The sequence below is a fragment of the Pinus tabuliformis genome, chromosome 8 (genome assembly GCF_031772625.1).
Source record: "Pinus tabuliformis cultivar Carrire ecotype Pingquan chromosome 8, CPIR1, whole genome shotgun sequence".
Taxonomy (NCBI): Eukaryota; Viridiplantae; Streptophyta; class Pinopsida; order Pinales; family Pinaceae; genus Pinus; species Pinus tabuliformis.
Window position 1 is genome coordinate 1286467052 of NC_142294.1, and position 17171 is coordinate 1286484222.

The following is a 17171-nucleotide window of genomic DNA, read 5'->3' on the forward strand; positions in this document are numbered from 1 at the left end:
TAGCCCATTAACACATCAAATACATAATTATTTCTTAGGACAATGTTGAAGCCCCGAAAATCAGGTCGACAACAGGGGGGATACCCACCCGGTCCGGACCTTGGTTGGCAGCTCCTTATCCGTTTGGTATAGCAGGTCCGACTGGGGATAATGGGACCGGTTTCCCAATCTATCAGTGTGTGTTTGTGTAGAATTTGATGTTGCTGATCTAACAATTCCTATTTAAGATGTTCTAATTCTAATTTTAATCTAATTCTATGCTATTGTAATCTAATAAACAGCACATCTAAATCTATACTAACCCGGGATGTAATTTTTCTATTATGCGATCTAAAGATATTTCAAATAACAACTGGTAATAAAGATCATTCAACTATTATAACAAAGGAAATCAATAAATATGAACCACTTCGCATAAAAAGTTAGACGAAACAGTTGTGAAAAACATATCGCATAATAAGTGATTCATACATTAAGCATAAATAAATAGCTATCACCGTACAAAAGTGCCAAATGATAACTCAAGCATTCATGCAATAATACATAAACAACTAAAAACTGTATATCACTTTAACATATAAGCAGAAATGGTCAAGAGATAAAAGTACCATTGATGACTAGTTCTACTCTTAAGCTTCAAGCAACAATGATTTATCTCTCCTTGCTCTAACATCCACTAAGAGTACAGAAGTGCAACATTAGTAGTAGATATCAAATGCAAACATTAACAAATCTTGATCCATTCATTCACCAAAACCTCCTCTCTGAGGACAAGTTTTTGATAAATTTCTGGACCGTTCTCTAAATGCATGAGAATGGTTTAAATACTACTAACTAAATAACTTAATTACACAAATTCATGATACAATTTAAATGACCGCCCTTTTTCTAAGCAAAAATATTTCTAAAAGTTAAATCTAATATCTAACTATTTCTGCATTTGCTCCTTAATGTTGCAAGCATTCGGTATTTGCCTGGGTAGAGTTGGCTGACTGTCTTCCACTTTTGGTTGAGCTAAGCAAACAGAAATGGTAAGAGCTGGCACCATCTTTTCAGCAAAATCGATGGTATACTCGAGAGTCATACTCTGACTATGTGGAATTACTACATATGCCCAGTAATAATTCAAGTTCAACTTGGTTAACCCTTGAATTGCTTCTGCCTTTTTCTTTAGATTTATGTTTCCAGTTTGTTCGTTACCATTGCTTTCGTGCATTTCTCGGGCTTACAGGTGACTGAGTAGTTAGAAGCTTTCCTTTTCGCACAATTTTCCTGATGCGTTTTTCGCTTTTAGCACCTTTTTCTTCACTGGGTATAAAGCTTCAAAATTTGAAAAAATAATGCTTTCATGAGCTCTTGACCTTGAGTCATTAAACTGCCTGTTGATATCAGCATCATTCAATACTCATTCAACCATGGCTGTAAATGAAAGATCTGTAATGGATGGCTCAGCAGCGTTCTGTGAATCTGCGGCTCTGTTGCATGCGGTATCTGTTTATGAGGGCGTCTTTTCTCTGTCTTTGAACATTGGAGTGTTACCCTTTTTCCTCATAGCTTCCTGCACATTGCTTTGGGTAACTTCTATTTTTCGTTCCTGCAGTTCACAAGTGAGGAAAGAGTAATGACAATAAAAATCGACAGGAAAGCCTTAAACTCTACGGATGTACAAAAACATGCCACCTGACGTGAACTGACTCTTCGAAAAACACAAAACCATATTTCATTAACAACTATCATATAATTCATTAATTATCATTAAAGCGCATATCCAGTTCTTGGTTTATGGAAAACTTTTCTTGAATATTGAGCCGGGAAAATTTGCGATGGAATGTTTCTGCGATCTGTATCGCATTTCACTGTTATCACATTATCGCAATTTCATCATGTTGTGCTATCGCAAGGTTGCTTGATCGCACTATCGCAAGGTCGCGGATCGCAGTATCGCAATATCGCGGGTCGCAGTATTGTTATAATCGTTATGTGTCTTTCCTGCAATTTTGCGATATGCGATATGCGATATCGCATATCGGCGATTTTTAAGGTTTTCCAATGTGAGTGTTTATTAATGCATGCGATGCGATGGGGTTCGCATCGCAATCTCGCAGTTTATCATTTTTACTCATAAGGAAATGTCCTATCCTTCTTTGCGCGATGCGATGTTTCTTTAAGGAGTAAAATACATGAGCCTTAATTGATTTTTTGAATTTTTTACTAAGGGTCCCCACTTACCTAGTGTTATTGCTAATACTAAATAAGGAGGGGGGTTGTTGGTGGCCACAACAATTGGCGATTCACTTGGAAGAACCAGTTATCTCTTTTTTTTCTATTGAATTTTCTAAACTTCCAAAACAGAAATTTTTTTAGAAAATTAAACTTTATTATGGAAAGATAAAGTACATTATGCTTTAACCTGTCAATGATATTTTGTTTCAACCATTTTCCACTTTGATTATTTGCTTCCTCAGGCTAGTCCTTGTATTTACATCAGTCATTACTTGGTCTTGTAAAAGATAAAACAAAGTCTCCTCTGTAAACCAGTTTTAAATATGCTCATTTGTCGTAGGTAGAGCCTCTGCTGCCAACAGGCGTTTATAGCCTCGACAGGGTATCCTACTTAAGGCAGCCTACAACTTTCAGAGAAAAATCCATATCCACACTTATTGCTTTGATTTTCTTTTTATTCTTAAAGAACAATGTCTTGGTTTGGTAGCCAAATTATGACACAGTCATTCACTTGATTTATAACTTTGCTGAACAAGCTGGATCGTGATGAGACCCCTTGTCTTTTGATTGCAATAATCTTGAGTCATTGCCCTGTTGTAGTGTACAGTATTGGCAAAGTCAGCAAGTTATAATATTTGTGATAATGATAAGTCGGCTCGTGATGAGACCTCTTATTCTTCAAGATAAAGTGTATCCTTGGGTTGTTCCTTTGAATGTTGTGATTTCCTTAGCACGGAGGAAGTCATTGTTTCCTTAAGATAGCTCTGGATGACAATAATAGAGTTTTTGGAAACAACTGTTCTATAGAGAATCTTTATTTTGTTATTGATACCTTCCATTGTACTGAGATAAAACAATTTCTTCACTAAAGGTTGTTTTCATCAAACTTTTTGAAGTTGAAACTAGTATCATATTTGAGCTAGAGTCTTTAACTGTATCTATCAATCATAAAGATCAGTTTTCCAAAGGATTTGCTATTTATACAAGCGAAAAGTTCAAAACTTGAAAGGGAATTGGTGTCTTTTTCGTAAATGCCTAATGTAACCACTCACAACTGGTTTTATTATAAAAAAGAAAGACAACTACTCTACAAAAATAGAAGAATAATCTTCTATGGAAAATATTTCTTGAGAATTTGTCCATTAACAGGCAAAGGATCCCTCTTACCTGCTAAATCATGTAACACAAACGTTGATGGACCTATGACTTCTACAATTTGAAAAGGACCAAGCCACATTCTTTGAAATTTTCTATGTTTGCCCTTTCCTTCATGAGCCTTGTCCCACTTTAAGACTAAATCTCCCATCTGAAAATTTTTTCTGGTCATTATGTTTGAATCAAAAGAGGATTTTACTAGTGCTTGATGATGAGCATGTGTTTTCCTAGCTTGTTGTCATTGTTCTTCTAATTTAATTATTTCCATTTGTCTCAGCTGTAAGGAGGCAGTGGGTACTTCATCAATGTATTGAACTAAAGACAAAGAGGGAATTGCTAAGTGAGTCAGAAGAACCACTTCTTTCCCATAAACTAAATTAAAGGGAGAAGTGCCGATAGAAGCTTTTTGCGTTATTCGGTCTGCCCATAAAGCATATATCAAAGCTTTGCGCCAATTCTTATGATTTTGGTCAACTGTTCTTTTAATAATCCTGATTAGGTTTTTATTTGTGGACTCAGCTAACCCATTGCCTTGCGAGTAATAATTGGCTGAATATTTAAGTTTGAATCCTCTTTTAAGTGCGAATTCAGTCATTGCATTTCCAAAAAAGTATGATGCATTATCAAACATTAAAGTGGATGGCAATCCAAACCTGGTGATTATAAATTGATCTATGAACTCAATGATATTTTCAGAATTAGCCGTATTGAGCGGAAATGCTTCTACCCACTTAGTAAAATAATCCGTTGCTGTTAGGATGTATCTATGCTGCTTAGAAGATTGAGGAATGATCTCGCCTATTATGTCCAATCCCCACTGACTGAAAGGTTTCTCGATGTTTACCGGCTGTAGTGGCAAGGATGGCTTCTTTTGTCTTCCAGCAATAGTTTGGCAGACTTGACATCTCCTCACGTAAATGTGCGAGTCTTTAAACAACGTGGGCCAGTAATATCCTGTGTGCAAGATTTTATGTGCAGTAGCATCTCCAGCATAGTGTCCGCCTACCAGCCCATCGTGGAGTTCCTGCAAAACTTTTTCAGCTTCAGATTTCTCAAGACATCTAAGAAGAACAAAATCATAATTTACCCTAAAAAGAATATCATTTGTGAGCTGATATTGTTTGGCTTTCAACCTAAGAGCTCTTTTCTTAGTATGATCGAGGTGTGAAGGAGCATACCCATTCTTAAGATAATAAATGATATCAGCGTATAATGACTTTGTATCGTTTAGGCTTACCTCGCACATTTGTACTTCTTCAGATGGAATTTCAGAAATTTGCGATGCTCCAGCCAGCATTTTGTAGAAGCCTTGACCTCTTACAATGTTTACTGGTTTAATCTCAATGTCATATTCCTGTAAGGCAGTAACCCAATTGGCCCTTTTCTCACCCACATCCTTCTGTACTAGAAGATTCCTTACCGCTGGAAACAGTACTATACTCTTAGTATGGGTTTTAAGTAAGAAAGGTCTGAAGTATTTGACCGCTTTGAAAACGACATAAACCTGTTTCTCCACGTCTGAATAATTTAATTCAGCACCCTGTAAATTTGAACTGAAAAACACAATTGGAGCTTCCGCTTTTTCTTGATTTGCTTGACTTAGTATCACAACATATGACTTATCTGAGCCAAATGTGTATAAAATAAAAGGCTCTAAAAAATTCGGAGTTGCTAAAGATGGAGCATTAATAATAAGTTGTTTGATCAGGTTGAATGCTTCATGTTCATCTTGGCCCCATTTAAAATTTGAGTTACTTTTAATCATGGTTTGCAAAGGAGACACGATTCGTGAAAAATCTGGAACACATCTCTTTACAAAGTTGATCTGACCAAGGAAATATTGCATGGCCTTTTTGTTGTGAGGTAGGGATATTTCAGAAATTTCTTTGATTCTGTCGGGATCAATGTGAATACTGGATTTTGACACTATGAATCCTAGAAGTTTCCCTTCACTTAGTGCGAAAAAAGATTTCTCTGGGTTAAGTGAAATTCCATACCTTAAACACCATTGAAAGATTTGTTTCAAGTCTTTGAGATGGTCGCTTCACTTCTTCGAATACACGGTTATATCATCCAAATAAATTACTACGGATTTATTGACTAAACCTTTGAATGCGATGTCCATGGCTCTCTGAAATGTGGCACCAGCATTAATCAAACCAAATGACATTTTTCGATATGCGTACATGCCCCACTTAGTTCTGAATGTGGTTTTCAATTGATCATCCGAATGTACCAACACTTGATTGTATCCTGAAAATCCATCCAAGAAAGACATTAATTCTGAGCTCGCCACTGCCTGCAGTATCTGTTCCATAGGTGGTAGAGGAAAATTATCTTTTTGGCAGGCCTTGTTAAGGTTTCAAAAGTCAATGCAAATCCTAATATCTTCGTTTTTCTTTCTAACGGGTACCATATTGGAGACCCATTTGGAATGTCTGACGGGAAAGATTATTCTGGCTTTCAATAACTTATTGAGCTCAGTTTTTATCTGATTTTCTAAATTGGGGTGGATCTTTCTCAGCTTTTGTTGGACAGGTTTTTCATTATCGATCATGGGAATAGTATGTTGGATGATGGAAGTGTCGTATGTTTTCAGATCATCATAATTCCAGGCAAAAACATTTTTATATTGTCTCAAAAGATGAATATACATTGATTTTTCTTCAGGGGTTAGGCCGAGGCCTAGATTAATGTTTTGTGGTTTGGCATCGGTTCCTAGGTTTACTAATTCGTAGTTCAAGGTTGAACTTTGGAGTTTTGAATTGGTAGCCCTTTTAAACCGATATTTCAAATCGTACAAGTCATCTAACTTGACCACCGACTTAGGTATAGCATTGTTAGTGCTATATTGTTGCAATTGTCGATCATGTTGGTCTTCGTCAATTATTTGATTGGAGTAGGATCCTACCGATGTGAGGAAATTTACAATATCAGGATCGTCATTGAATACTCTCCAATTTGTGATGTTATCAGGAATGGATGGTCTAAAGATTAATTCTATTGAGAATCTATCTGGACTAAAATATTTGGAAGGAATAAGCTTAGAAGCTACGTTAGCCAAAAGGTCTGCACTTGCGTTTTGGAGTCTGGGGATTGAAGAAATATTAAACGCTATGAAATGCTCAGTCAGATATTGAACTAAGGATTGATAAGGTTTTAAATGACCTGATAAGCAATGTATTGTGTTACGTACCTATTTAACCACAATCTCAGAGTCTCTGAAAACTTGAAGATACTTGACGTCTAACCCGATTGCTTTGTACAAGCCTTGGACCAAAGCCTCATATTCTGCTATATTGTTGGTGCAATCAAATTCGAGTCTGCATGTAAGCATGATTTTATCTCCTTCTAGACTAATCAAAACGCATCCTGCTCTTGCTCCTTCGTTAGATCTAGAACCATCAAAAAATAATTTCCAAAACAAAGATTTATTTACAGGTTTATCTAAAAAATTGATACATTTCAAACTATCAGTTCGAGAAAAATTTTCGACTTGGGACAAAACAGAGTGTTCTAAATAGGGTGACGCATGAGCATTGAAATTTCCGAGGAAAGAATCTACCGAGTAATTGCCAATAATGCTGTTGTTATACGTTATTGGTTCATTCTCCCCTTCTAGCTCCATTACTATGTAGTTCTGGTGTAGCTCTCGTTCAACTTTTACTTGATTCGGTTTACCATTGTAGGGTAGCCACATGTGCGACCAGTCGGTTGCGAAGTATCCATGAAGCTTTTCTGCCCAATCCCTGCTAAGGATTAAGCCATAGAATTCTGGAATATCAACAACCAAAACGTTAATAACTTGACATACCTTCGAGTTGGATGACAACCTTATGGTTACTTGATTTAGTTCGTCGATCACTTCGACTTGAGATCGACCTAGCTGAAATATGCGCACAGCGGATTTCTGTGGTTGAACGTTTAACTTGGCACATATGGATTTGGGTAAAATATTCGATGAAGCACCAGAATCTACCAAACAATTGCGCACATTTTTATTGAAGATTTCATAAGTAAGGAGAAACGGGGGAGTGTGAGATCTTGATCTTCCTCCAATTAGGGCGATGTCATTTGGATCAATCTTATTGATCGTGTTAGTTGGAGGTCTTCCCATATTATGAGAAGCTTGAGAAAGTACAGCGGCAGGCAAAGGTGCTACTGGCACGGCATGTAATTCTTTCATCATTATCTTCTGTTGATGCTTTAACTTGCTCAGTTCATAAAGGGTGATGTTGGCCCTAGTCTTCTTCATGTCTTCTATAATATTGTACTCCATTTCATCTGACACGATCAGTGTTTTAGATGGAGTTGTTTCGTCTGTTTGGACTGGGCTGGTTTGAGTCGCTTTAAATGTCATTTTCTTTGATACGACTTTATCCTTTATTGCAGAGCTTGCGCTCTTCGGCTTAGGGATAGTTTGGGGAGGGTCAAGCTGATTTTTGGTTCGTGTGCTAATTGGGAGTACTTCTTGATCTTCTTCTTGTGGGAGGATGAAATCCCACATTCCTTGTAATTCCACAACTTCTTCGTCATCAGTCTGCCCTTTAGTGGCTATTTCCTCTTCCTCTTCCTCGGATTCAGCATTTGAAATGGCATTGGGTGGCTTTGAATCCGTAGAAGGACCTATTTTAAAAGCTCTGTAGGGCTTTTTTGAAGAAGTTTCTGCTACTTGCTTTTTGATGTCGACCACTTCATTAGACATGGTCTTTAGAACTTTCTGCAATCTTTCCAAATCGAATGGATGTTTTGCTTGTTTCTTCTTGGAGTCTTCCTTGAAGGTGACTTTTTTGGATTTACATTCCTCTATCGTGGATTTCTTTTCCAGAGCTATTATTCGTTTCTCCACTGCTATCGCTTCTTTCATGTTATCGGCTAAGGTTGTTTTATTGGCCCTATCCACGAAGATTGCTATGTTCGATGGTAGAGTGGTGATATACCATTCACATCGTACTTCTTTGCTGGGCTGGGAAGCAGTAGGAATTTTGTTGAAAATTTTATTAAAACGTAAATTGAAATCCTTGATAGGCTCTCTAGTTTCGGCTCTAAGGTTGGATAGGTCGTTGATTAACGTTGCCATAGATCTGTCATCACCAAACTTGGTCAGGAATTTCTCCTGGAAGATGTCCCAACTTGTGATGGATCCAGAGGGTAATGAAAAATACCATGACCCGGCTGTTCCTTGCAGAGTATAAGGAAAAAGTCGAACAACAACATCTTCATTAGTAACCCCATTGAGATTAATGGAAAGCATGAAGTTGTTTATGTGCTCTTCTGCTAGCATCCCTGCCTCGGGATTAAATTTAGGCAGCCATTTCTCAGGATGGGCCGGTATTTGACTCAAGGGTGCAGGCATTAAGACTGCCCCAGGGTTATTCCATGGAGACTGGGCCATTGTTGAACTGCTAACAGAGGAAAGTGCAGAAGATGATCCCTGTGGTTGGGAGGATGAGGATACTACGATTGTAGATGATTGAAGAGGGGTTGTGGGGGTTCCAGTGGATGGATGGACGATGATCTGGAGTGGTGGAGTGGATGGTTGACTTTGCGGTGAAGAATTTGAGATGGACGATGTTGACGAAAGAGTCTCGCTGTCGGACTCTTTGGGTGATTTCCTCGCTCTTTTCCTGGTGGGGAGAGGTAATTTGGTTGGCTGAACACCAAACTTTTCACTCTTTAGCCTGGTCAGGGGATGGGTAGGATTGTAATGCAAAGTCACGCTGCCTTGAGATTTATCAGACCTTTGAGGAGAAATGGAAAATCGCCGAAGTTTGTGAATTAGAGATTCAACTTCAAGAAGTTCAATGGTAGATTGTTCTAAAATGTCAGGGTGGGTAGTAGTGGTTGATACTTGAGCGACTTCTAACTCTGGATTTAAGTGTAATGGAGAAGTCGGGGGAGATGGTGAAGGCGATTTACTCTCATAATGGTATTCAGATTTGGATTTACTTGCCATTCATAGTTCATGCCCTCCTTCTAGCGCCAAATATGTTGAAGCCCCGAAAATCGGGTCGACAACAAGGGGGATACCCGCCCGGTCCGGACCTTGGTTGGCAGCTCCTTATCCATTTGGTATAGCGGGTCCGACTGGGGATAATGGGACTAGTTTCCCAATCTATGAGCGTGTGTGTGTGTAGAATTCGATGTTTCTAATCTAACAATTCCTATATAAGATGTTCTAATTCTAATTTTAATCTAATTCTATGCTATTGTAATCTAATAAATAGCACATCTAAATCTATACTAACCCAGGATGTAATTTTTCTATTATGCGATCTAAAGAGATTTCAAATAACAACTAGTAATAAAGATCATTCAGCGATTATAAGAAAGGAAATCAATAAAGATGAACCACTTTGCATAAAAATTTAGACGAAACAGTTGTGAAAAACATATCACATAATAAGCTATTCATACGTTAAGCATAAATAAACAGCTCTCACCATACAAAAGTGCCAAATGATAACTCAGGCATTCATGCAATAATACATAAACAACTAAAAACTGTATATCACTTTAACATATAAGCAGAAATGGTCAAGAGATAAAAGTACCATTTATGACTAGTCCTACTCAATAAGCTTCAAGCAACAATGATTTATCTCGCCTTGCTCTAACATCCACTAAGAGTACAGAAGTGCAACATTAGTAGCAGATATCAAATGCAAACATCAACAAATCTTGATCCATTCATTCACCAAAACCTCCTCTGAGGGTGCAAAAGTGCATGTTCTGAGGACAAGTTTTTGATAAGTTTTTGGACCCTTCTCTAAATGCATGAGAAGGGTTTAAATACTACTAACTAAATAACTTAATTACACAGATTCAGGATGCGGTTTAAATGACCGCCCTTTTTCTAAGCAAAACTATTTCTAAAAATTAAATCTAATATCTAACTATTTCTGCATTTGCTCCTTAATGTTGCAAGCATTCGATATTTGCCTGGGTAGAGTCGGCTGACTGTCTTCCACTTTTGGTTGAGCTAAGCAAACAAAAATGGTAAGAGCTGGCACCATCTTTTCACCAAAATCGATGATATACTCGAGAGTCATACTCTGACTATGTGGAATTACTGCGTATGCCCTGTAATAATTCAAGTTCAAATTGGTTAACCCTTGAATTGCTTCTGCCTCTTTCTTTAGCTTTCTGTTTCCAGTTTGTTCTTTACCATTGCTTTCTTGCATTTCTCGGGCTTACAGGTGACTGAGTAGTTAGAAGCTTTCATTTTCGCACAATTTTCTCAGCGATGCACGATTAGCGCTAGCGCTAGGCGCTAATCGCGCATCGGAAACTGCCTCCGTTCTTTGATCCGGGCTCTTCTGATAAGTTTTTCGCTTTTAGCACCTTTTTCTTCACTGGGTATAAAGCTTCAAAATTTTAAAAAATAATGCTTTCATGAGCTCTTGACCTTGAGTCATTAAACTGCCTGTTGATATCATCATCATTCAATACTCATTCAACCATGGCTGTAAATGAAAGATTTGTAATGGATGGCTCAACAACATTCTGTGAATCTGCGACTCTGTTGCATGCGGTATCTATTTATGAGGGTGTCTTTTCTATGTCTTTGAACATTGGAGCGTTACCCTTTTTCCTCATAGCTTCCTGCACATCACTTTGGGTAACTTATGTTTTTTGTTCATGCAGTTCACAAGTGAGGAAAGAGTAATGACAATAAAAATCGACAGGAAAGCCTTAAACTCTACGGATGTACAAAAACATGCCACCTAACATGAACTGACTCTTTGAAAAACACAAAACCATCTTTCATTAACAACTATCATATAATTCATTAATTATCATTAAAGCGTGTATCCAGTTCTTGGTTTATGGAAAACTTTTCTTGAATATTGAGCCGGGAAAATTTGCGATGGAATGTTTCTGCGATCTATATCGCAGTATCGCATTTTGCTGTTATCGCATTACCGCAATTTCATCGTGTTGTGCTATCGCAAGGTTGCTTGATCGCGCTATTGCAAGGTCGTGGATCGCAGTATCGCAATATCACAGGTCGCAGTATTGTTATAATCATTGTGTCTTTCCTACAATTTTGCGATATGCAATATGCGATATCGCATATCGGCGATTTTTAAGGTTTTACAATGTGAGTGTTTATTAATGCATGCGATTTGATGGGGTTCGCATTGCAATATCACAGTTTATCATTTTTACTCATAAGGAAATTTCCTATGCTTCTTTGCGCGATGCGATGTTTCTTTAAGGAGTAAAATACATGAGCCTTAATTGATTTTTTGAATTTTTTACTAAGGGTCCCTACTTACCTAGTGTTATTGCTAATACTAAATAAGGAGGGGGGTTGTTGGTGGCCACAACAGACAACTAATAAAATTATTATATATTTAGTGATACAATTTGGATTCTGCGCATATTGGGATCTTGACTTGGAAAAAATATGTACAACAAGAGAACTCACACTTATGATTTCAACTCAAGTATATATAGCTAAAGAAATAGACCCAAAGTGGCATCACTATAACTAGTCGAACTTGAGACTGTGTGATTTAAATCTATTATTGTGGTGAAAGGTTGCAAATTAATGCTCAAATTGTGAAAGTATATAGTCATCCCATGGTATTTTAGTGCGGAAGGATTTATATTGATATTTACCAAAATTATATGAAACTAGTTTTGGACTTTATGACACCATAAGATTATATTACCCTTAGTTACTACCTCTAATTTGTTTGGTAGCACTATGAGTTCACAATCTTTGTGGATGTTCATTCAATTCCCATGGGGAGTATGATACTTATAAAGAAAATTGAAAACGTTGAAGGAGGTACCATTAATTTCCCACACATATAGAAGAAAGGTATAGTTCCCACATTAGTAACTAATGGATCATGATCTACATTGCAAACAATGAATGATACCACTTCAAGATAAAATTTGTGGTGGATCACGATTTCCATTTCAAATGATCATGAATATATGAATTATAAAATATATAGAAACAAATCAATGCATGATACCATTTCAAGTTATAAGGTAAGTATATCCAGGTGTGGGGGAAAATGTTGGGAATGTCTATGTGCCCTGCTGTATTTGATACGTTTGGAGAAATGAAATTTATGATAAACATCTCTTCTATAGAACAAGGTGAGGATTTATCACTTATTCTCTTCCAAATAAGATATGTTTCAAATATGTAGATATTCCAAAGATAAAATATGAGCATTTGGAGGGGATGAAAGCAAGATAATGACTGCTATTAGAAAGATGGCGAGACTATGATATGGAAATTGGTATGGAGAGAAGTGAAGAGATAGGCTAGGACAGGTGGCATATGCTTAAATCATTTACCAATATCAGTAAATTATGACATAAATGAAGGGATGAAAATAGGGATATTGGAAACCTCACTTTCAAGTGTACCTATTACACCATCAACTAATTCCATTAATAATCTAATATATACAACATTTTGAGATTATGAAAGGTTCTTAATTTTCAATCCTCTTCATCTTGCACAGTGAGTTTGGTGGTTGGTTCTTAAGTTGTTTCAATTACTTGTTTTTGGGATATTTTTCAGTACTCCATTGTCTCCCATTACACATAGGTTGAGAAATGTAAACGCTTGGGGAAGAAAAGGTTTATGATGTTGCAAAGAAGCTATAATATTGTACCAAAGCCTCATCTTTGTGATGTTAGGCTTCTTCTATTGGTATTTCTAAGTTAAGCAGAGTTATATGGTGCTTCAACTATAACAATATAGGTTGGTGCATTCTACTTCATATATATCTATATATATATATATATATATATAATGAACAAATGATCATTTTTTCTTAATTTTTGAGCCATGTTTGATTCATTTATAATACACCAATGATGTGTATTTGTAGCCATCAACCTTGTGCCATAATTATTCCAGGGTTTACCATAGATATCATCCTTGAAATTAGTGGAAGTAATCTAGGGTTCTCCCCAAGCTTCATAACCTATAAAAATATAATTTCTATATTGGAAGGGGGTCCCCCTTTGTCCCATACCTTCTCATCCCATGAATTATCCCCTAAAACCAAGGGGTTTATTATCAACAATGATATTTATAAGTAGTATATATAGAAAACATGAATCATCCCTTCTTGCGAGTTGAGAGCTAAGATGGCCCTTTATGTAGAACATTTCTTGGATATTATAAACAACCTCATAATGTGGCCCCCTTTTACTTTTTGGCATGGTGCATGTGCTCAAAACCCCCCTTGACCAATGGGGTCCCATCAACTTCAACTAGAAGCTATGCACTAGATCCAACAAGAGGGAAAATTATGTTAGATCTACAAAACATAAGAGACAAAGACAAATGAGAACTTTATATTCAAATGCCCTCAATACTATAAGAGTCTCATAATTCCCTATCCACATTTTTTTAGTTCCCATACTAGTGGTGCTTGGTGTTATATCTAGGGGAGTACCTCTAGATTTAGGTCTCACTTCCTCCACCCCCATACTCAATCAATCTAGGCAGGTCAAATTCTATGTTCCAACAGAGACTAACACTTCTCCACAACCTTCCAAAGAAGCCAATTTTATTGAAGTAAAGTTCTTCCTTCCTTACCCCCTCAAAAGTGAAAGATGAAGGAGAATAAACATTATAGTGTAAAAGACCATTGAGGCTTACTACCTTTTAGTCATTTAATTTATGGCTCACAATGAAAACCATTCTAATAAAAAATCGAAACAAAATGACGTGCATTGTATACAATATTAGGCATGTTGGAATATTTCACCTCCTCAAAGTTTCATGTTTTCAAATAGACACACGAGAATTTCTAAAATGAATAAAAAAATTACAAATGAAACTAAATGTAAATACAAGAGTCCAATGCAATTGTTATCCCAAAAGAATATGTTTAACTTGCAAAACAACAATCAAGGTAGAAGAAATGATATAGATTGATGAAGGAAATCAAAATTGAACAAGTGGGATTATTTTTTTATAAATAATGCCCTGTTTTGTTTCTCTCCTCACATTTTCTACAATATCTAGCAGTTCTTATAGAAGAATCAATAGTTATAGTGGCATTTGCAACATTGGGAGAAATTTTTAAATAATTGCCAACAGTAATAGTGTCATGGATAGCAAGAAAATTGTTAAGAGATTCATTATCAACAGTGAGTAACATATGTTTATTTTACAAAGTACATGAGCCCTCAAAGTGGAGTTTTCATGCTTATAAACCAAAAGAAGGCAGACAGGGTGATATTTATCCTCTTTGAAGTCCAAAAAATATTTGTACATATTCCAGGGGCTGGATCTTAGAAATAAGTGCAATCTTTTCAAGAATCCCTTGAGGGGCTCTTACACAAAATTGACTACCATTTGTTGCATGAACCAAATAATGGTGTTGATGGTTATGATACAAGGCCTTAGAATAGAAAATATCCCTATGTAGACACATAAAAATTCACAAAGTATCAAATAAACAAGGGCTTAACTTGCAAACCATTCTCCAATTGCCACAAAGTTGGAGCTAAGGATTACTAAAGCATATTGTGTTGTAAATATTCAATCCTTTAGAATACTTACAAGTGTATTATTAGGTGTAGTTAATGTTTAATTCTTGAATGTTTCTACCATTGTGATTATGGTGCTTCCATTGTCACTTCTATTCAAATAGAAGGGTTTTCATCTTAATGCAATTGGAACATAATTGTCTTCTTAATAATGGAGTTTTTACCTGAGATGGATATTTATCCACTCTAATAAAAATTTCATCTTCCTTTGAGTGTATTGTTATTTTCCTTTTTAATGTTTTCCTTGCTTAGACTATTCTACATTTATTATTGGTTGTTTACAGGAGATATATCACAATGTACTATTCTGACTTTTTTAAGGACTAGGAGGAGGAGATCAACACAACACGTAGCCTCAAAACTCCAAGAGGCTCAAGGCAGAATACTAGTAAATATGATGAATGTTCGGGGAAAGGATATTTTTTGAAAAACAATGGCAAGGGCCATATATGCATGTGAAATATTGTGCAATGTTGTTTTTTCTTCATACTTCTAGGAATTGTAAAGGCGATTAAAAAATCCCATCCATGTTGTAATGGATAAAACAATGAAAGAGATAAAACCATTTTTCTCACAAAGACCAAACAAATTTTTAAGGATTTCTTGGATCCCATTCATTCGTTAGGAGTGACTCAAGGTTTCTATTGTGAAAGGTCTAGACAGATACAAGGAAGAGGAAATTGGTCAACATCATTTCTTATTCTCCAATAGGTGCAATGTTATTTATTTAAGATTGATTGAATGAGATCAAATATGGCCATTTTATTACAAATATTTTAACTAATATTCTTGAGTGTGTTAGCCCGTCCAATGTGGTGCAATTAATCATAGATAATACACAGTTTGCAAAGTTACAACATTCATTGCATGGAAAGTACTATCAAATAATTTGGGCTCTGTTAGTAGTCCATAAACTAAGCCTTATTTTGTAAGAGTTAAGGTTAGAATACCATGTATTTAGCATCTCGGAGGAGAGGCTAGAGAAACTACAAAATTCATCACCAAATTCAAGCAATATTTCGGCACTTCTTCAAGTTGAAGTTCTTAAATGTTTTGAGACAATATATCCCTCAAACTTCCTCATATTGTGTCGCTTTGTAGAAGTGAAATATGCATTAATTGGTTATGTATGGTGACTAAAATTGAGTTGGACACAATAAAATTCGTAGAGGGCTTGTATGGTGTGAAGCCTTGTCATTGATGAGGAGTTCTAGAGAAACATCAACTATAATGACTATCCTATTTGATTTACTTTTGTGTGACTTTTACTTCAAAGTTAAAAAAACCAACCAGTAGCGATTATAACACTACACATTATTTGTTGATTCTACAAAGATATAATATTTCAATTAACATCTATAATATAAGATGTTATTATGTTCCCTGCATATTAAAATTATGTTTTCTTCAACAATGAGGCTATTCATTTCTTTAGCATAAAAAAATAAAAGCTACAAAATTTGAGTGAGAAAAAACTGAACATCCTCTTCAATCCAAGACAATTAATAAGATAAATATTTGTTATGTCCTCTAACTAGTAAAAAAGGAGTTGGCACAAAAAAAAATGTAAAAGATGTATGCGACTATAAAAAAATGTGTAGCCTTACTTTAAATAACTACCAATGATGGAGAGATCAAGACCCTTTCTAACCACTAAAAGAGAAGTTGGAACACATTACAATATGAGAATACAAACAAATTAGTGTAGCATTGGTTTAAATTACTATTAGGGAGGGTAGATTAGATCAGTGGAAATATTATTGATGTTCAAGTAGCATTGCAATGAAAGAGCGACCACTTGCACAACCTAGATAATGAAGTATACATATTAAATCAATCACCAAAATGTATTTTTTCCATTAACAATAGAGCAAGATAGGATGATTATATATAATAAATCATTCTAGTAATGCACTTTAAACTATAACGAGACAACTTGTACATAATAGTAAAAGAATTACAGATAAAATATTTGGAACGCGAAAGCTGACAAAGGTTAGTTGATTTGCAATTTTAAAAGCTTTCAATAGTTTTAAATGGTTACATATAACTCTTGAGAGGGATAATCTATTCTCAAATTCTATGCAAAATAAAACCTTGTTATCATTCCATCACCTCTAATGTAAGAAGCTAAATCTCATAAAATGGACACTGCAAAAGGAACCCTAAAGGAACCATAAATAGACAAATTGTTCAAAGCAATGAGAGAATTACATAGAAATTTTTTGAAATCCAAAAGTTTACAAAGGTAG